This window comes from Hylobates moloch, unplaced genomic scaffold (assembly GCF_009828535.3).
Source record: "Hylobates moloch isolate HMO894 unplaced genomic scaffold, HMol_V3 SCAFFOLD_14, whole genome shotgun sequence".
Lineage (NCBI taxonomy): Eukaryota > Metazoa > Chordata > Mammalia > Primates > Hylobatidae > Hylobates > Hylobates moloch.
This window is the reverse complement of record NW_026652289.1, coordinates 7,743,939-7,764,862: the sequence shown is the minus strand read 5'-3', so window position 1 is coordinate 7,764,862 and position 20,924 is coordinate 7,743,939. Positions and strand designations below refer to the sequence as shown.

General features: G+C 45.3%; 1 protein-coding gene across 8 annotated transcripts in view; it reads right to left on the bottom strand.

Moving 5' to 3' along the window:
• ERG (ETS transcription factor ERG) overlaps positions 1 to 20,924 on the bottom strand; it is a 297,697-nt gene that overhangs the window by 57,531 nt on the left and 219,242 nt on the right. The window lies entirely within an intron of this gene.

Genomic DNA, 20,924 nt, shown 5'->3' with positions numbered 1-20,924 from the left:
GAGGGCAGAGCAAGAAGGTGGCCAGGCCATCTGCGACCCAAGGACAGAGACCTCACCAGAGACTGGCCCTGCTGGTGTCTGATTTTAGACTTCCAACCTCCAGAAGTATGCAAGCTCGAGTCCCGTTGTTTCAGCCAGCCAGTCTGTGGGGCTCCGTGAAGGCAGCCTGCACAGGCTAGGACAGTGCCCACACTGGCTAGATGCATAGAACATGCACAAGGGAGGCAGAACTACCACCTGGCTTCTGTTTCTTAAGCAGCTCCTCCTGAAACTGTCATGTCAAAACTCCATCTGTGACAACTGATTGGGAACACTTGCAGGGAACAGTGAACTGCTCTTTGTTCTCTCGGTGTGACAGCAAACAGGCAGAGTAGACAGATGCTGAGGGGCGGCACCAGGGACACTCGCTGCTCAGCGAGGTTTATCCTGGAACGATGTTCCTTTTCAAAACCTCAGAATGAAATCCTCCTGCTGAATTTCAAATCCCTGCAGCCAATCTTTACATACGGAGCTTTGAAGACTCACAGTGTTCCAGGCTTAGGTGCAGACAGGAAGGGCAGGGAAGGGTGGGGACTGACGCTAGGGGAGGCCTCATGGGGAGTGGACTCCAGCAGTCCTAGAGGACCCTTGGGAAAGGGATATGGAAGGAACAGTGTGGATGCAGAGAGGGGTCAGCTACTGACTACTGACCTTGGGCAACAGGTCACAGGGCTGCTGTTAGTAAGGCAGTCACTGTCATTTGGATAAAGTCAAACCTACCTTTCTGGAAAAGGAAAAGGAAAACATTTTAAACAGTGAGATGTGAAAGCTACAGGACATTGGTGAAATCGATCTGATAGGGAAATGCCAAAAAGAAAATCCAGCTTAGGGCCGGGAGCGGTGGCTCACACCTGTAATCCCAGCATTTTAGGAGGCCGAGGTGGGCAGATCACCTGAGGTCAGGAGTTCAAGACCAGCCTGATCAACGTGGAGAAACCCAATCTTTACTAAAAATACAAAATTAGCCGGGCATGGTGGCGCATGCCTTTAATCTCAGCTACTCTGGAGGCTGAGGCAGGAGAATCCCTTGAACCCGGGAGGTCGAGGTCGTGGTGAGCTGAGATTGTGCCACTGCACTCCAGCCTGGGCAACATGAGCGAAACTCCATCAAAAAAAGAAGAAAGAAGAAAGGAAAGAAAGAAAGAAAAGAAAGAAAAGAAAGAAAGAAAGAGAGAAAGAAAGAAAAGAAAAAAAGAAAGAAAGAAAGAGAGAAAGAAAAGAGAGAGAAAATCCAGCTTAAGCAGAAAACAGAAAATACATGTCAGTGCCTTCTTAGATGGTTAACACATAGATGGTAAACCCAGGGTCACTGTGTCTGAGGAGTATTAATATTTAGGGTCTGTTGTCTAAGGTGGATTTCCAGAAATGCTTCTCAGGCTCTATCCAATGCATACATTTTTTTCATATTCCTTGGAATCTGGGAACCTTCGCTTTCTCTAGATTTTAGATTTCTATCCCAGTGTGGGATCCACTCCAATGAACCCTCATGTAACTCCTCCACATCTTGTTAGTTGGAGTTCTGCAGGGAACTTGAACAATCAAAAAACTATGGGCTTGGCATGGATGTGAACTTCAAGTCTAAGGAGGTCAAAACCATCTGAGGCAGGAGAGCACTTTCTGAGTGGGGTGAGACGGAGAAGGTCATTGCACACCTGAAAGCCATAGCTGGGATGTGGACAGGAAGGGGAAGAGTTTGTTCAGCATGTGGGAACTTGAAAATATAAGTTTGTTCTCAGCATCGCTTACAAATGTGTCTGAAGCCTACGGAGGGATCTTAGGTGTTGGCAGTGAAGAGGGTACACTGCCATCTGCGGATGGAGGATAGAGTCAGGGTCACGCAGGACTCAGGCCCTAACACGGGCCTGGAAGGCACAGCCCTGCCTGATGGCATCCTCACAGCTGTGCTAACATGAAGGAAATTTTAAAATAATAATGGTCTGAGTTCCCATGAAGTAGATCCTGAATCTTTCTACCACTGCCTACACATGCATTATTTCCTCTTGATGCTATTTTTCCTGGCTTCACACATTTATCTCTAGAAGACCCATCCTAATATCAAAACACAGAGTGTCTTCACTTAGACTGAGTTTCCTATTCCTCTGGAAAATTCCATCAGTTGAGTAGGGTGTATATGTTTTGGTATATTTGTCTCAAGGAGAGAAGTTACTAGGGAAGAGAAGTTAGAGGGATTAGGTTCTTTAGGAAAACGACTTTACCCAGATGATGTGAGTAACTCAAGTAACAACTATAAATCTAGACAACCTTCGTTCAGATTCAATCATTCACTCATCCATTTAGACAACTGTTATTAAGTGCTGGCCGTATACCAGGTCCCATCAATTCTTTCTTCTCCAACAATGCAGTTAACCATTTGAAAAGTAAAAGATCAAAGAGATGTATAAAATTATAGAAACAGGCCAGGTGCGGTGACTCACGCCTGTAATCCCAGCACTTTGGGAGGCCGAGGTGGGTGGATCACCTGAGGTCGGGAGTTCAAGACCAGCCTGATCAACACGGAGAAACCCCATCTCTACTTAAAAAAAAAAAAAAAATTAGCCGGGCCTGGTGGCACATGCCTCTAATCCCAGCTACTCGGGAGGCTGAGGCAGGAGAATCACTTGAACCAGGGAGGTGGAGGTTGCGGCGAGCCGAGAATGCGCCACTGCACTCTAGCCTGGGCAACAAGAGCAAGACTCCATGTAAAAAAAAAAAAAAAAAAAAGAATTATAGAAACAGGGGACGTTGAGGATTTTGAACTCTTCAGACCAACCCCTTTTTCATTTTCTTTTAGTTCTTTATAGTTTAATTTTCATATCTGAGGACAAGAACTGTAGGCATAGATCACAACAGTTTCTCTGTGACATTAAAGTAGATCCTTCAGGCCAGTTGCGGCAGCTCATGCCTGTAATCTCAGCACTTCTGGGAGGCTGAGGCAGGCAGATCACTTAAGCCTAAGTGTTCGAGACCAGCCTGGCCAACATGGTGAAACCCCATCTCTATTAAAAATACAAAAATTTCACCGGGCATGGTGGTGCATGCCTGCAATCCCAGCTACTCAGGAGGCTGAGGTGGGAGGATCACCTGAGCTGGGGAGGTGGAGGTTGCAGTGAGCCAAGATTGTGCCACTGCACTCCAGCCTGGGCGACAGAGCAAGATTCTGTCAAAAAACAAAAATCCTTCATCAAATCTGGATATGATGAACTATTAAAATGCATTTTGTGAGAGCTTTCTAAAATATGCAGAAATATTTAAAATAGGGTAAATGGCATATGCGTAAATATTTAAAATAGGGTCAATGGTCATACTCTGTTTTCAGTCTGCAACAACGACGTCCAATTCATCCTATTAGGTTTTCCCATCCCAGCTTTCATTGTGGGAAATGGCAGAATGAGGCCATCAGACCCTATTTTCAAAACTTGCACCTTTAGGATAATTTTTTTAAACTCTTTTTTTTTCCATTGCATTTTGTTTTAGCTTAGAGAAAGATAGAGTAGAGCCATATTTTTTATTATTTCAAGTGTTTTTTTGTAATAACTCTGAGGGAACTCCAACCCCAAAGAGAGGAAATGGTAACGCCACAGGGTCACTGAAGTGCTAGACTCCAACCGCGTATTCAACAAATATTAGTTAAGCAGGCCCCAGTTGTTGTATTCTCACTTTTTAGTCTTTTTCCCTTGTTAGTTCTCTTACAATTTTTTTATTTTTATCTTATTATTATTATTATTATTATTATTATTATTTTATTATTATTATTATTATTATTATTATTATTTTGAGACGGAGTCTTGCTCTGTCGCCCAGGCTGGAGTGCAGGGACACAATCTCGGCTCACTGCAACCTCCGCCTCCTGGGTTCAAGCGATTATCTTGCCTCAGCCTCCTGAGTAGCTGGGATTACAGGCGCCTGCCACCACGCCTGGCTAATTTTTGTATTTTTAGTAGAGATGGAGTTTCACCATGTTGGCTGGGCTGGTCTCAAACTCCGGACCTAAGGTGATCCTTCTGCCTCGGCTTCCCAAGGTGCTGGGATTACAGGCGTGAGCCACTTCACCCAGGTTTCTCTTGCAAATTTTAACAGCAAAAGAGTAGCCTTAACATGTTTGGGATCTGTTTTGGGAGCTTAATAGTTATCAGTCTTCACCACAGCGAACTGTGTTGCCGGCATCATCTCCGCTTTCCAGAGGTGTGAACTGAGTACTCAAAACACAAGGGGCTGGCTCCAGGACTCACAGCCAGGAGGATGTAGAATGAGACTTCAGTGTGGGTGGCCCAAACTCTCCATCCCTGCTTCTTAACCCTGAACAGAATGACTCCACAAAGTAAAGGCAAGACAATGTCCTTTGAAAGGTAACTAGATCTTCATTTCAGGAAGGCATCAGGGACTCCCTGACCCATCCACTACTCTGCTTAAGGTGTACACTGAAGCACTCATCCTGACATACTGTCCTACCCTGGGACTGTTCATTCCCTGAAGGGCATGTGTATGACACAAACAGGGCACATCTACAAGATGCAAATAAGAAAGAGGAGTGATTCCTGGAGAAGAAAAGAATTTTCAGAGATATCTGCTTTACGTAAGAAAAGGATGCCAGGCACAGTGGCTCACACATATAATCCCAGCATTTTGGGAGGCCAAGATAGGTGAATTGTTTTAGCTCAGGAGTTCAAGACCAGCCTGGGCAACATGAAAAATGTGTTTACAAAAAATACAAAAATTAGCTGGGCATGGTGGCACACCTGTAGTCCCAGCTACTCAGGAGGCTGAAGTGGGAGGATCACCTGAGCCTGGGGAGGTTGAGACTGCAATGAGCCAAGATCGTGCTACTGCACTGCAGCCTGGACAACAGAGCAAGACCCTGTCTCAAAAAAAAAAAAAAGAGAAAAAAAGAAAAGGAAACTTTATCACAATTCAGAGAACTGAAAAGTGTTCATTTGAAAGTCTCACTATAAATACATTTCTAGCTCTGTGCCTACGTGTGATAAGAAAAGATCCACACTGCACAAATATGTGTCTTGATTACTCCATTGCAGCCCCACCTTCACTGGGCATTCTGAGGCTCACACATCGCTAGGGAAAAAGTCCCCGCAAACCGCTTGGTATGTCACCTGCACCAAGCACTGCCCAGCATAGAGGATCACGTGTTCTCCATTCTCACATGATAAGGATTTGGAGGTTCAATGCATTGTTTTATTGTGCACATGGCAAAGAGCATGCTGTGCAGGGAATGAACAGTCCTGAAGTAGGACAGTGTGTCAGGATGAGTGCTGCAATGTACACTTTAAACCAGAGTAGTGTATGGGTCAGGGAGTCCCTGATGCCTTCCTGAAATGAAGACTAGTTACCTTTTAAACATACACATACTTTTAAACATACACATACAAACTTTTTAAACATACACATACTTGCATATGTGTGTTGCAGCAGTTCCTGAGAATATTCTCAGGCTATTCAGCAGGTGCCTGTCAAACAGATAATCATTTAGTAAATATTAAATGTATCTCTCTTTTTTGGGGGGGTAGAAATTTCTTTATTGCAAATAATAGTGGTTCAAGATATTGCTCTCACAGACTCCTTTGAGGACAAACAAAAATCATTTTGTCTTTTTTTTTTAATTTAAATAGTTTTGGGGGAACAGGTGTTGTCTGGTTACACAAATAAGTTCTTTAGTGGTGATTTCTGAGATTTTGGTGCACCCATCACCCAAGCAGTAAACATTGTACCCAGTGTGCAATCTTTTCTCCCTCACCCACTCCCATGCTTCCCCCAGAGTCCCCAAAGTCCATTGTATCATTCTTATGCCTTTGTGTCCTCATAGCTTAGCTTCTAGTTATAAATGAGAACACACAATATTTGGTTTTCCATTCCTGAGTTACTTCAGTTAGAATAATGGTCTCCAACTCCATCCAAGTTGCTGCAAACACCGTTATTTCTTCCTTTTCATGGGTGCGTAGTATTCCATGGTGTGTGTGTGCGTGTATATATATATACACACATGTATACACACATATACACATATGTACAGATACATATGTGTATATATACACATATACATATGTACACATGTACATATACACGCGTGTATATACATATGTACATATGTACATATACACGTGTATATACATGTGTACATATGTACACATACACGTGTATATGTACACATGTACACATGTACACGTGTGTATATATACATATGTACATACAAACACGTGTATATACATACATATGTACATATATACACATGTGTGTTTATATACACATGTACACATATACATATGTATATATACATGTATACACGTGTACATATGTGCATATATACATATATGTGTGTATATGTATGTGTGTGTATATGTGTGTGTGTATATATATGTGTGTATATATACACACACACACACAGACACCACAGTTTATCCACTCATTGGTTGATGGGCATTTAGGCTGGTTCCACATTTTTGCAATAGTGAATTGTGCTGCTATAAACATGCATGTGCAAGTGTCTTTTTCATTTCCTCTGGGTAGATAACAAGTGGTGGGATTACTGGATCAAATGGTAGTTTGACTTCTAATTTTCCATATGGTTTTCCACAGTGGTTGTACTAGTTTCCATGCTGTTTTCCATAGTGGTTGTACTAGATTCCATTTCCACTGGCAGTGTAAAAGTGTTCCCTTTTCACCATATCCATGCCAACATCTATTTTTTTTTATTTTTAATTATGGCCATTCTTGCAGGAGTAAAATGGTATCACCCTGTGGTCTTGATCTGCATTTCCCTGATAACAAGTGATGTTGAAGCGTTTTTTCCTGTTTGTTGGCCATTTGTGTATCTTCTTTTGAGAATTGTCTATTCATGTCCTTAACCTATTTTTTGATGAAACTATTTATTTTTTTCTTGCTGATTTGTTTGAGTTCCTTGTCAATTCTGGATATTAGTCCTTTGTCAAATGCATAGTTTGCAAATATTTTCTTCCACTCTGTGGGTTGTCTGTTTGCTGATTATTTCTTTTGCTGTGAAGAAACTTTTTGGTTTAACTAAGTCCCATCTATTTGTTTTCGTTGCATTTGCTTTTGGATTCTTGGTCATGAACTGTTATTCTCAAATTTACATTTTCAGTTCCGGGTTCTATTTGTCACCCACAAGACATTAGTATTGACGGTCCTATGCAATATGTGGCAACAACAAGAGTAAACAGGAGCTGGGAAGACAGATACTTCCCTCTGCTCACAGCAGCAGAAATTCCACACTAGCCAGGGGGCCCCAAGAGGGGAGGGCTGGTTCAGAATGCTGAGAAAGAATTGGACAATAGCCCAATGGCTGGGATATTAAAAAGCCAGCCATAACACTTCACAACTCCCTGGCAACACCCTTGGGGCCACACAGCCTCAAACTTCTGAGCTCAAGTGATCCTCCTGGTTCAGCCTCCCTGTGAATAGCTGGGACTACAGGCCAAACTCCTTGAGGAGTGTAACCTCTGCAGCAATCTCACACTTTTCCATGGCATTTGGTCATAACTGTGGTCACTCACAGGAACACAGAAATGGTGTAGGAAGACACCCAAAACTTCATGATGGAAATAAAAGAAACCAGAATGCTAGTGTCCTTCTTTTGGTAACTGGAGACGTGCCCAGTGAAACTGGCTTGTTGAGCTTCAAACAATAATCTCCCTTAAATATCAGTTGGAGAATTAAGTTCTAATCATTTAAAATCATGAGCACTGACTTCTTAAAACACACTAGTATTCTGAATTAATGATAAAAGGACATGGCAAAGAATATCAAATACATTGGAAATTTTGTTAAATTTGAATTAAGGAGAGAAGGCAGACACGTTGCTAAGCCCAGTTGGGTTCTCACAGGGTTACTGAATCAGAGGGCTGGAAGAAGCCCCATTTTCAAGCCCCCGGGCATGACTGTCTGGAAACCACTTGGATGAACAAGAGTTTAGCTTCATTAACAGGTTTTTATGGAGGGGCTTCGTAATTTTCCTCTGCAACTCCAGAGTTCTATTTATAAATATGTATAGTGGTTTTAAATATAAGTTATTCCCCTACCTGTGTGCAAGCTATGTGAAATTTGAGGTGGGTTATAAAAATACATATAAGACAAAATGATAACATAAATAATTAACAGAATAAAAATGAGGAAAACAAGGGCCAAAAAGGAATTAAGAGACAAAAGCAGCCCGCTGAGTAAGCTTACTATTTATCCTGCTGAGGTAGGATATCAATTCAACTCTGAGCTTTCTACTAGCCAAAGCAAAGACAGAAGTGCATCTGATGACAAGGTTCAAGGTATTAGTAAGCTACATACAAACCAGCTATTCAGCAGAAATAAAGCTCTCCCTGGGCTAAGCTTTGAGAGTTTTTCTCAGGGATTCTCATGAAGAAAACTGGATTATGCAGTAAACAATATCGTTCCCAACATCTCATAATACATCTAAGCCACCCTGCACAGTGCCAGGAGGAGCTGGTGGCAGAGCAGGACACTCCCTGCACACAGTGCTCACATGCTGCAGCCACAGAGGTCTAGAGATGGCATGTCCCCAGCCTCTCCTCCTTACTGGCTGCTATTGGAAAGATCAGACCTGTCAGAGAAGTCAGTGCAAAAACATGAAAAAAATGCGTAATTAAAAAAGTAAAAAACCTCGAGAGATGCGGTGTTATATATACCTCTAGTTTCATAACTCCCAAATTTCTAGATTTGGTTTGGTTTTATTGTTTTTTAAGAGACAGGGTCTTGCTCTGTCACCCAGGCTGGAGTACAGTGGTATGATTATAGCTCACTGCAGTCTCAAACTCCTGGGTTCAAGCGATCCTCTTGCCTCAGCCTCCCAAGTAGCTGGGACTACAGGCATGCACCAACACACCTGGCTGTTTTTTAATTGTTTGTATAGATGGGATCTCACTATGTCGCCCAGGCTGGCCTCTAACTCTTGTCCTCAAGCAATCCTCCCACCTCAGCCTCCCCAAGCACTGGGATTGCAGGCATGAGCTGCTGCATTGAAACCCCTAATTTCTAGATTTTAAATTCAAATTTACCAACATTAAATAGGGTTATGTTTATGTCTCCAAGAGCACCAAATGCACTGTGGGTAAACAAATCTTTCCAGGCCTCAGTTGGTTAATCTTCCAACCAGTATTTCACTGATGACTAATGATGAGCATGGTTCCAGACTCTTTTCATGTGTTTATGTTATAATAAACATATGGATAAAGCATTTAACATGGTGCCTGGCACATGACCACACCAGGTGTCAGCTGTTGCTGTTAGTTCATTTCAACTGCACATCTCCATGACAGAAATACTCGAAAGCAGGAGCCTTGTTACAGATGAAGCACAGAGAGGTTGGATAATTTGCCAAGATCACACAGCCAGTAGTGGAAGAATTGGGATTTGAACCTAGACAGTCAGGGTCTCGACTCCAAGTACTTCACCGCCCCACTCTATGCCCTTGCTTGGTAAATCCGTGTGAGGAGTCTTTCACAGACCTAAAGCACCATTGAATGGATCCTCAGAAAACTTAATTACATCCCTATTAAGTATTCTAAAAGAACATCTTCAGAGTGGCCCTGAAGACAGTCATGGATGAGGGTTACAGACGTCAGCTGAGCAGGGCAGCCATGAAGGAGCAAGGCAGGGCCCCATGGGAGACTTGGAAGGTGGCAATGTTTATGTGGAGACATAAATAGGTTTTGATAAGTTTGGTCTAAAAGAAATAGTCACCTCAATTTGCAGTTAAGCGTTCTATGCTTCTCCCCAAAACTTCACTGATGTGCCCAGCAGGGTGCATGTTTTACACAGATGATGGGCAAACATTCCTAAGTGCAAAAGGAAATCAGACAAAAAGTCCCCATGATGAGAGAGCCGAGTGGGAGTGCATCTGACTCTGACTGCAGGCCCAAAAAGATGGAGGTGAGGACCAGGACAGGAGCTGGACCACTGGGGAAGTAGTCAATCTAATTTTTTAAGATTAAATAAAATAAGTCCAAGATGAAAGCCTCCTTCAGCTGTCATCCATACATAATACCCCTTAAAAAAAACAAAAAAGCGGGGTTGAGGGTGGGGACTAATATTACTGAAAAAACATACTGAGAAATGTAAAATTTGTTCTTTAGTCTTTGAAAAACAAAATAAACTTGGCATCTGACTTTGGTTTTCTCACATCGGAGTCTACTTACAGCGAGGCAATTTTCGTCATGGAAAGAACCCGCAATGAAATGGCACAGCCGTGGCCATTAGCTTGACAAGCATGGAGCCTCAGCCCTTGTGAGTGTGAATGGGCCTCATTTATCCAAGAACGGCACTGAATCCATCCCAGAGGGACAGCCCCAAGCTCGCTGGCCACATTAAATCTGATTCACCCTCACTTCAGAACACTTAGCAGGGGCCCACTCCTTGGAGAAAGTCCAAGCCAAGTCAGAATGTAATTGCGGAAATCAATATGTCTTCTTCTTTGAGTCAGTGGAGGCAAACCCGCTAATCCTGTCGAAAATCTACCTATTCTTCTAGAGCCATCCTCCTTCCTAATCCTCTGAATTCCTCTTGCACCTGGACACGACTTTCCAGCCCCTCGTTCTCCATCACATGCTGGCGAAGTGTCCCTGAACTTCACTTCCAAAGCTTTCTCCTCCTGCTACCAGAGTGCTCTCCCCTAAACAGAAATGCAAGCTGGCCATGTCCAACCTAACCCCCATCATGGCCCAGAGCCCCTCCCTAGATTCTCCTCAGTGATCTGGCTCTGGAGCCCCTCAATTCACTCATTTGTTTAGCAAATATTTGTGGAGTATCTTTCTAGGCCAAGCACTGTCCCAGGTACTGGGGTTATATCAGCGTCTCTATTATCACGGGGCTGGCATTTGAGTGGCCAAAGCCCCTCTCCCCAACTCCATGTGCTCTGTGCTCAAAGACCACATTCTACATCACCCCCTAGTCTCTTCCCTTCGGGCCTTCACTTTTGCTACTCCCTCTGCCTTCAAGGCCCTGCCTATGACCACCTGATACCTGCCCTATTCACCTGTTCACCACCTGGTACCTGCTCTATTCACCTGTCCATGCTCACCTCTAGGTTCTCTATAAGCCTTTCCTGGGCCTCCAGAGAGGAATGTCTCCTTTCCAATTGCACCATTCTTTGTATTTTCTCAGTAAGTGTCTGCAGGATGAGTGAGTACATTTATGAATGAATCTTCCATTTAAATAGTGAGTTCCTTATCTTATACCTGCAGTGCAAGAGAAAGCCCCTCATGTTGGAGTCAGAAAACCAATGTTGACCTTGGTTGACCTTAGATGAGTCACCTAACCTTTCGAGGCTCAACTCCTTCATTCATAAAAATGAATGAATGCTTTCTTGAGGCTGCTGTGAGGACATCCCTGAGATGATGCCTGTGAAGAAAGTCTGCAAACTGTGAAGCACTATACAAATTAACACAGCAACATACTGCATGTGCACGCCTGTGCAGGTGTGTGTGTGGGTGTAGATGTGAGGCTTTTTGTTCTTGGCAGCTGTTCATAACTGTACCTTGGTGAACTCTTATGTAGGTCAGCAAGCTAAGGTTTACTATTGTGCAGTGTTCAGCCTGCAACTGTTTTTTGGAATGTCACTGTCTTTCTGAATGTTCCTTTTGGTTTATTAGGTTAGTTCACATTAAGAAGAACTTGGTGAGGAAGCCACATGGAAGAAATGGAAAGGCTTTCTTTGGCAGCTCTACCCTAAGAGGGCAAAGGGGTCAGTTCTGAGAGAGAACCCCCACAAGGAGGCTGGCCCAGGACAAGCATTCCAGGCCTGTCTCAAGTCTGAATACAAATAAATCCCTTCTCAGGTGGTTTTCTTCCCAAGGATCCTAAAAGCACATACTTAGTCCTAATCGACTGAACAAGCTCCTAATCAAGTTTCATAGTGTGAATCGAGGTCAGTCACCACAAAAGGTATTTTTAGGACCCCAGACAAGGAGGGGATTGTCTGGAGCGCTGCAGGGTAATTTGTGGGTCTGTTTTATTTCTGAATCAGAGGCAGTGGAAAAGCTGTTTCAGACCCCGTGGCTGGAGCAGCGGGTGGAGCTCAGCAGTGATTCATGTAGAACTCCGGGCTCAAACTGAAACCGTAGATGTTTGTCTTCACAGCTGTGTGTTATTTTTACCCTTACTAAATATTCTCTCTTACACCTGGAATTTCAGCCTCTTCCCAACAGTCCTGTTCCTTCCCCCTTCTCTGAAGCAGTTGAAGACAAAATTAATTAAAAAGTCACCACCAGCGCACCAACAGTTAGTTCTTTGTCCCTTTAAAGGGGCTCGATGTTTCCCTGAGAAAGTTTCATTATTTAAGTTTATATTTCTCTTTACAGGCAAAAACGAATGCCAGCAAGACCGTGTTGCTTTTAGATCTTGAAAACTGGAGGGAAATGCACCATTTTGTGATTCATCATTTGAAAACAAAATGTTCTGTAGCATAAGATCTCTACAAGCAGTTACATGACAAAGATCAGATGTGACATCTTTTCTATCTTGTGCATGTCTTTTAATTTGTCTGAAAGACTCCTTTTTCAGAGAAGAAACGATTGAGCCCAATAGCCAGTATGGTGCTAACCACCTACTATTTTTAAAATGTGATTTTGTTTGGAGACACCTGGTGAGGTTAATGTAAAGGTGAGTGCAGGTGAACTGACCTGATGTGATAAAATAAGATAGTAATAAATGTTTCTAAAATGTGTAATATATACAAAAAATCAAAATACAGTTGCCACTTGGATTTGATGCTTCTTGTCACTGCTTGTCTGACACATGGAGAGAACCTTGCTATCCCTCTCAATGCAGGAAAGAAGTTCAGCTTCTTCTAAGAAGCCCTGAGGGAGTGAAGAAGAGTCCAGGCCTGTGGTCAAATGGCCAACTTTCACTTTCACTAACTTTCACTTGAGCAAGTGACGAAAACTTTTGGAAACTCAATGGTCATCTGTAAATGTGAATAATCATAATAATGTCATCTCACAGATGTTTGAGAAAACTGGACAATATGTTGTATACCAAAATCTATTAATAAATCACATGGGTTTTAGAAATATGGGTTAACATTATCCCTTTCAGGTCTTTCTCTCCTGCCCAGGTAGAGTTGATCGCACCCTCATCCCTGTTATTGCTGGGCCCTGAACATCGCTCTGTACCGAATGTGTCTTATGATCTCACAGAATCTTTTTCACCTTTGGTAGACCATGAGCTTTTCTTAGTTCCTTTTTTTCTTTCTCTCTCTCTCTCTCTTTTTTTTTTTGAGACAGAGTCTTGCTCTGTCACTGGAGTGCAGTGCCATGATCGCAGCTCATTGCAACCTCTGCCTCTCAGGTTCAAGTGATTCTCCTGTCTCAGCCTCCTGAGTAGCTGGCACTACAGGCACCTGCCACCATGCCCAGCTAACTTCTGTATTTTTTGTAGAGATGGGGTTTCACCATGTTGGCCAGGCTGGTCTTGAACTCCTGACCTCAAGTGATCTGCCCACCTCAGCCTCCCAAAGTGCTGGGATTACAACAAGTGTGAGCTACCCGCACCCGGCCAGCTTCACTTAATTCTTAATCCATCTCCATCGAAGCTAACACAGTACATGATGCAGATTAAACACTAAATAAATGTTGGTTTCGTGCAGCATTTGTCAACTTCAACACTATTGCCACTTGGAGCCAGATCACTCTTTGGACAGGTTGGGGTAGGGGCTGCAGGGATGCTGCCCTGTGTACTGCATGATGTCCCCGGCCTCTGCCCACCAGATACCAGTAACACCTCCCAGCTGTGACCGGCAAAAACATGAGCATTGGCAAATGCCTCTGGGGGCAACATCACAGTGGCTGAGAACCACTGGGCTAATGAATTAAGATCCGCTGAGCTCAGACAAGGAGGCAAGAGCCTCTTGTTTTACCTGGTGTCTATTAGAGGGAAGTTCCTGTCCCCAGTGTCTGGGGTGATGCTTAAAAGGGGCCCTTAAAGGGGCCTCTATGCTCATGAGGATTCCTAGTTATGTTTTGTCCATACCTTGTTTGGGGTACATTCCCCAAGCCTTGGCCCAACCTCGCTTCCTCTTTTCCTCATGCCGTACGTCCAGCCCATCAGCAAAGCATGTTAATTCCACCTTCCAACTATACCCAGAATGCGATTGCCTCTCCCACCCTCCCCTGCTACCACTCTCACGCAGACTTCTCCCATCCCACACCCACATTTTCAAAGGAAGACTTCAACACAGGAGCCAGAAAGTCCCTGCAAAATCTAAGTAACACTATATCCCTCCTCTGCCTCAAGTCCCTTAATGATTTCTGAACTCACCAGAAAGAGAAAGTCAAAGTCCGGCAATGGCCCCACGGCCTCTCCAAACTCATCCTCTATTACTCTTCTTGGACACTAAACAGCAGCCACGATGGCCTCCTAGTTGTCCTCTAACACCTCAAACTGACCTCAGGGCCTTTGCATTTAGCATTCCCTCCTCTTGGAATATTTTCTGCTGTTTAATCACGGGCCTTCTCCCTCAACTGCCTTTGTGGCTTTACACAAACATCGCTTTTTTGTGATCTTCTCCAGCCACCTTCTTTAGAGCTGCCATCCGCTTCACACCTTTATTTTTCTCCTTAGCATTTACCACGATCTAACCTGCTGTGTGTTTTCATAAGTGGTCTGATGTCATAACCATCTTCACTGCTAGAAAGTGAACTTAGTGAGGCAAAACTTTTTTGTATATTTTATCACTCTATCCCAAGAGCCTAGGAAAGTGACTGCACATAGTAGGTGCTCAATAAATACTCATTGAATGACTGAATGACTCCATGCATAAACAGTATGTCTAAGGCCCAGAAGGAACCAGCAGGTAATCCCTACTTTTTCTCATCTCCATCACATTACAAGTGGTATGTTTTTTAAATAACATCTATAAAGCATCTTGCTATCTGACCCGAGGCTGGAGTTACTCATGGCATGCAATGAATCTCTATCCCAGAGAGAGGCAAGGCCCAGATAGCACTGTCTCTCGCTGCACAGGCCCAGCGGGGCAAAGCGCCAATGTGGTGGGAGGGAAGGAGGTATTTCTCAACTCAGGCAAGGACTTCTGGGCAACAACCCCGCCGCCACATAGATTCTCCCAGATCATTCGCTGGGTGGTCACCTTTACCCAGCTGCTGGGCATTCTCATTTTTCATGTCCTTGGATCGTGCAACAGAGCAGTGGTTCTCAGACTACCAGGCATCGGAATCCCACAGAGGGCTCCTTCAAACACAGCGTGCTGGGCCACCACCCAGGTCTCTTCCGATTCTAGGGCAGGGCCTGAGGAGCCGTGTCTCAAACAAGCTCCCAGGTGGAGGTGCTGCTGCTGGTCCCGGAGCCCACGTTGAGAACCACCACACCAGGGGAACCCTCACTCAACAGAATCAAACATGGCAATGGCTCCAGGTGGCCTGCAGACTGGGCTGAGGGAGGACTCACAGCATGGCACATAAATTCACTGAGTTCCACCTGCAGTGAGCCTCCAGGTGGGCTTCACGAAATCGCCGTCGCCTGTGGAAAGGGGAAGGTGCCACTTAGTGTAAGCTGCCTGTGATCTGGCTGGCCTGAGCTGGGGATGCTCAGATAGTGGAAAAACAGCCTGCTCTGCACAGACCTGCCGGCCTGCTCCCGGGAAGACAGTTTGCTTGTGGACCATGAGTGCGCAGGTGTTACCTCTTGGCTTATCCTGCTAGTCTATCATGACTTGAGCTTTAGGGACCTCACAGCAAATTCAGGACATTGGTAGGGAGCTCAAGAGAGGCTGAGCAGGCGCCGATACTCCCAGCCGAGCCCTTGGCATGGATGGTACAGGAAAACAGCTGGTTTTAGTTTGGCTGCACACTGACAGTTCTCCATTGTGTGAACACTTGGGGCTTTCTGGTGCATGAGGCTAGAGTGAAGAAAGGGAGAGGGTGGCTGTGGACCACCGAAGCTGAAAAATGATGTCCTGTGTCTACACAACGTGTAGTTAGATTAGTGTCTGCAAGAATTCTGCCGTTTGATCTGGCAGTGGCCGAGCCAAACCCACAAGGATGTCCCAGTTGGCTTGCAAGCAGTGGTTCCTTTCTCTCCTGTTTTTCTTTTATTATGTTTTACAGAAACTCTATTATAATGGCAACAGATCTCATTTCACCACTTGTATTTCATTTCAGGAGCTTGTAAGCACGTTAGGGCTGAGGTTTTGTAGAATTCCACTATTCGGTTGGGAACCAAGTCCTTCCTTCCTCTCAAAGCACATGGCCTTTTTCTCCGTGGGTACTGGATGGATAGGGATGGACAGAGGGCACTATTCCCAAGCTGGGTATTCTATGCAGAAGGAGGTGGGCCATGTTCTGGAAAGACCTAAGCTGCAGAGAGTGCACTTCTCCCTTGGAGGTGTCTGCAAGATAGTCAGGGGCCACAAAGGTAACAGCCCACGAGTTCTAGCCAAAGAGTAATATTTGACTTATGTAACTTCCCCTTGGACTTGACTTCAAGTGGCACGTGCACTACAGGAAAGCCCATTATGCATAAGCTAAGAGGAGGGACAATTAAAAGAAGCTATTGGGCCAGGGGCCAGGAGATGGGCTAACTCCCTGGCACAGCTGGCCTGGGGCTTCCGAGTCTGGAAGGATGCAGGTGCAGGTAGTGGAGCGTTCAGGAGCTGCACTCGTGGCGGGGCTCCTCCAGAGTCGGGCAGCCACACACAGCTCTGCAGCATCTCTGCTGTGAGCCCCTCCATGGCAGAATCTGCGTCTCCATGAACCCTACCTCCGCCCTGGCCCCTCGAGCTGGGCTGACACAGCCCGGTGCTGGTTCACGGTGTCCAAAATAAAGCAGAGTGAATCACGCCCATGTTCCTTTTTATGGAGCTGCACCTGACATTCGTAAAGAGCCCATAGTGAGGCTGGGCATGGTGGCTCACGCTTGTAATCCCAGCACTTTGGGAGGCTGAGGCGGGTGGATCACCTGAGGTACGGAGTTTGAGACCAGCCTGGACAACATGGTGAAGCCCCATCTCTGCTAAAAATAGGAAAACTAGCCACTCGGGAGGCTGAGGCAGGAGAATCACTTGAACTCGGGAGGCAGAGGTTGCAGTGAGCCGAGATCGTGCCATTGCATTCCAGCCTGGGTGACAAGAGCAAAACTGTCTCAAAAAAAAAAAGCCCACAGTGAGTCAGCAAAGCCTGTGGATTGGATCCCAGGCAGTTCTTTGTCTGCCCCAGGGCTGCCTCCAACCTCTGGCTGAGATGAGTCTTAGCTCCACTGATAACCGTTCAGCTTTCTTTTCCCCCGTTCCCCTTCAGGAATCCCATTGGATTCTTAATAGCAGAACACTGACTCACCACTTACGTTTCAACTCTTCCAGATCACTAAGCTTGAGCAGCCCCCTAGTGAATCTCTGACCAGACACGCCACCCCCTTTACCACCTGCTGTCCAGTCAGACTGAGCTCCAGCAGCAGCAGTGAACTGGCTCCCTAGAGCACACTGGTTTGGAGATCTCAAAAGTACAGTGGGTCACCAGTCACTGATCAGTGTGGCATCCCTGGAAGTCAGGTGCGGGGGCCAGTTTCCTGTGTCAACTTGGCCAGGCTGTAGCACCCAGTGACTTTATCAGATGCTAACTGAGGAGGTACTGGGAAGGCATTTTGCGCAGGCAGCTCAGTCAGTTGAACTTAAGGAGATGATGTTGGATCATGTGTGTGGGCCTCATCTAATCAGTTGAAGGCCTTAAGAACAAAGCCTGCGGCTTCCAGAGAAGAAGAAATTCTGCCTCAAGACTGTAACACAGAAATCCTGCCTCGTTTCCAGCCTGCCAGCCTCCCCTGCAGATCTCAGACCTGCCCACTCCCACAATTGCATTAGTCAATTCCTTCACATAAATATCTTGAAATATAAAAATATCCTATAGGTTCTATTTCTCTAGAGAATCCCAACTGATACACCCGGCCAGCACCCAGACACAATGCCAGGAGACACACTGAGCTCTGGGGGAGACGGGCATGAGCTCTGTATCTTTCTCTTCTACAAAGGGGATTAGGGTCAGCCACTCCTCTCCCTCCCCCTGGAACATCCTTGGGGATAGGGGACGATGACACTTGGTGACTGGTTGACATCTGTACATTGCTAGATGCCTCAAAGCTGAGGCAGCCTCTGCAGCCAGTGTTCCTCTCCTGCCTATTACAACCCAGCTGCCCTTTTCCTCAAAGGAGGCACGTAGGCCTGGATTGAAGGCAGATGGGGTCAACCTTGTTCTCTTCATGAACAGCACCTGCCAAAACGACATTGCTGTGAATCCACCAGAGAACCCGGAGGATAAAGAGGATGACATGATGGTCTTCACTCAGTATCCACCCACCAAAACACATCACCAATGCTTTAAGAGCTGGAACAGCATTGAAAGTTTATGACGGGAGCAATCTGAGCAATGTTAGAATTCTGTGAGCCCTGAGAGAGGAAGCTCTTAAAGTTCCCATTGTTTCCTTGAAAGAAAATGTCAAGGCGGGGCACGGTGGCTAACACCTGTAATCCCAGCAATCTGAGAGGCCAAGGTGGGTGGATAGAGTTAGAGACCAGCCTGGCCAACATGGTGAAACCCCGTCTCTACTAAAAATACAAAATTTAGCTGGGCATGGTGGTGGATGTCTGTAATCCCAGCTACTCAGGAGGCTGAGGCAGGGGAGTCGCTTGAACCCCGGGGGGTGGAGGTTGCAGTGAGCTGAGATCATGCCACTTCCCTCCAGCCTGGGTAAAAAAGAGCAAAACTCCATCTAAAAGAAAAATAAAAAAGAAAGAAAATGTCCAGTTCCCCTGAAAAAGACCCTCAGCGCAGCACCAGCCTTTCACTTGCCTGACAGAATAACCACCCAAGAGCTTTCCCCAGTCTGCTGCGCTGAGGGCCCTGGGGCGGAACTGCCCTGGTGTCTTTCTTATGGACTGAAGCCCCTGGTGTCTTTCTTTCTTATAGACTGAAGCCCCTTGCCTGGGGCTCAGGGTTGCCCCAAACTCCCCACCTGCACCCCTGGGGTCACAACATAGGCTGGAAAAGCTGCCCCATGCCTGGCCAGGAGGGAGAGGACACATCAGCTACCAAGGGGCATCACAGGCTCACACTAAGGAAAACAGTGTTCGCACTTCTCCCACAAACAGAATGCTTATTTTTTTTTTTTTAATTTTTATTTTTTTGAGATGGAGTCTCTCTCTGTCGCCCAGGCTGGAATGCAGTGGAGCGATCTCGGCTCACTGCAAGCTCCGCCTCCCGGGTTCACGCCATTCTCCTGCCTCAGCCTCCCGAGTAGCTGGGACTACAGGTGCCCACCACCACACCCAGCTAGTTTTTTGTATTTTTAGTAGAGACAGGGTTTTACCATGTCAGCCAGGATGGTCTCGATCTCTTGACCTCGTGATTTACCCGCCTCGGCCTCCCAAAGTGCTGGGATTACAGGTGTGAGCCACCGCACCTGGCCAGAATGCTCACTTTATTTTAAATTCGGGAGTAACATAGTGAGAACAACAGAAACTTTCATTTCTGGAGCACTGTTCTCACCTCCTCACTCAGTCTCCCTTCGGATGCTTGCTGAATCCAGACTGGCCCCAGGCCAGACTCTCAAACAAGGGCCAGGACATGGCTCACTCTGCCTGTTGTCCATGGGAAATCATCTCAGTGCCCCTTTGTCTGAGATGTTTCCTTCCTCTCTCCCCGCTTTCCAACATCCCCCTCCTCCCTGCAGGTGAATTGCTCATAGGTAGAAATTAGCCTCTGCAGAAGAAAAGCTTTAGAAATGTGTCCCGGTCTTAGTGTCTCCGCCGTGATCACGCTGGCGTATATGGGATCATATGACCCCACCCAAAACAGAATCCATTCAGTGTTTCCAGGCTGTGTTCCACCAACTGATCTTCTGCATAAACACTGCTGCATTCTTTAGAACATGATTACCCTGCATTCTTCTGTGTTTCAGAAATACATACAGTTAATGATCAACAGAAACATTGTATCAAATGTATAGGATTTGTGGGTAAAAAATATTTACATGTAATCATTAATTTCCCACAACTTTGGTGTCCTGGACCCATCATTGCATTTTCTACCCAGGTCCTTCCGTAACTCCAGGAATGAATCTCTTGATGAGATTCAAGACGGGCCTGCCTCGAGTTCCACTTAAAGGACCAGTGCGGTGGCAATATTTAGCATCAGAGCCAGTGCCCTTTCAAGAAGCTAGATGCACAGACGCGAACTGACTTCTCGGAGTGGAGGAGTGTTCTGGCATCTCCCATCTCCCCATCTGGCACGTCCAGCCTTGCTGCTGACATTCCCTCTAGGACACTGTGACTTGGCACCTTCATTAACACCACACTAGGAATTGACGCAACCGTTTCCAGACTTATAAACTATGACACTTATAATAAACCTTTTTAGCATTAAAACATATATGTAACAAAAAGGCCCCATTACAGCTTCAACAGAGTGGAAAATGCTCAGGGTGTGGAGTCAAACCCTCCTGGTTTAAATCCAAATTCTGATTCCATTTAAGTGGTGATTTGGGGTCGGAATGGAAATGCCTGATCGTAGGTTTCTTCACCCATCAAATGGGGTCAAGTATACTCCATGAGGGGCTGCTTGGAGGACTGAGGGGCTATTGGATATAAAAGGGCCTTGTACACAGTAAAGTATCCGAAAATGTGAGCTGTTCTTATGACCGGATGGTAGATTATACAACATTTCAAAGAAATAATCTGTTCTTTATCCTAAGATTTGATATTCTTTTTCCTGAATATATATGGGGTATTAGATCATAATTGAAATTAATTTTACTTTTCAAAACTACACATAATTCAACGCTTTTTGAGGGCCAGGGACAGTTCTGCATTTGGTAATACATTTTACGTGACAGTCGTATATTCATGACAA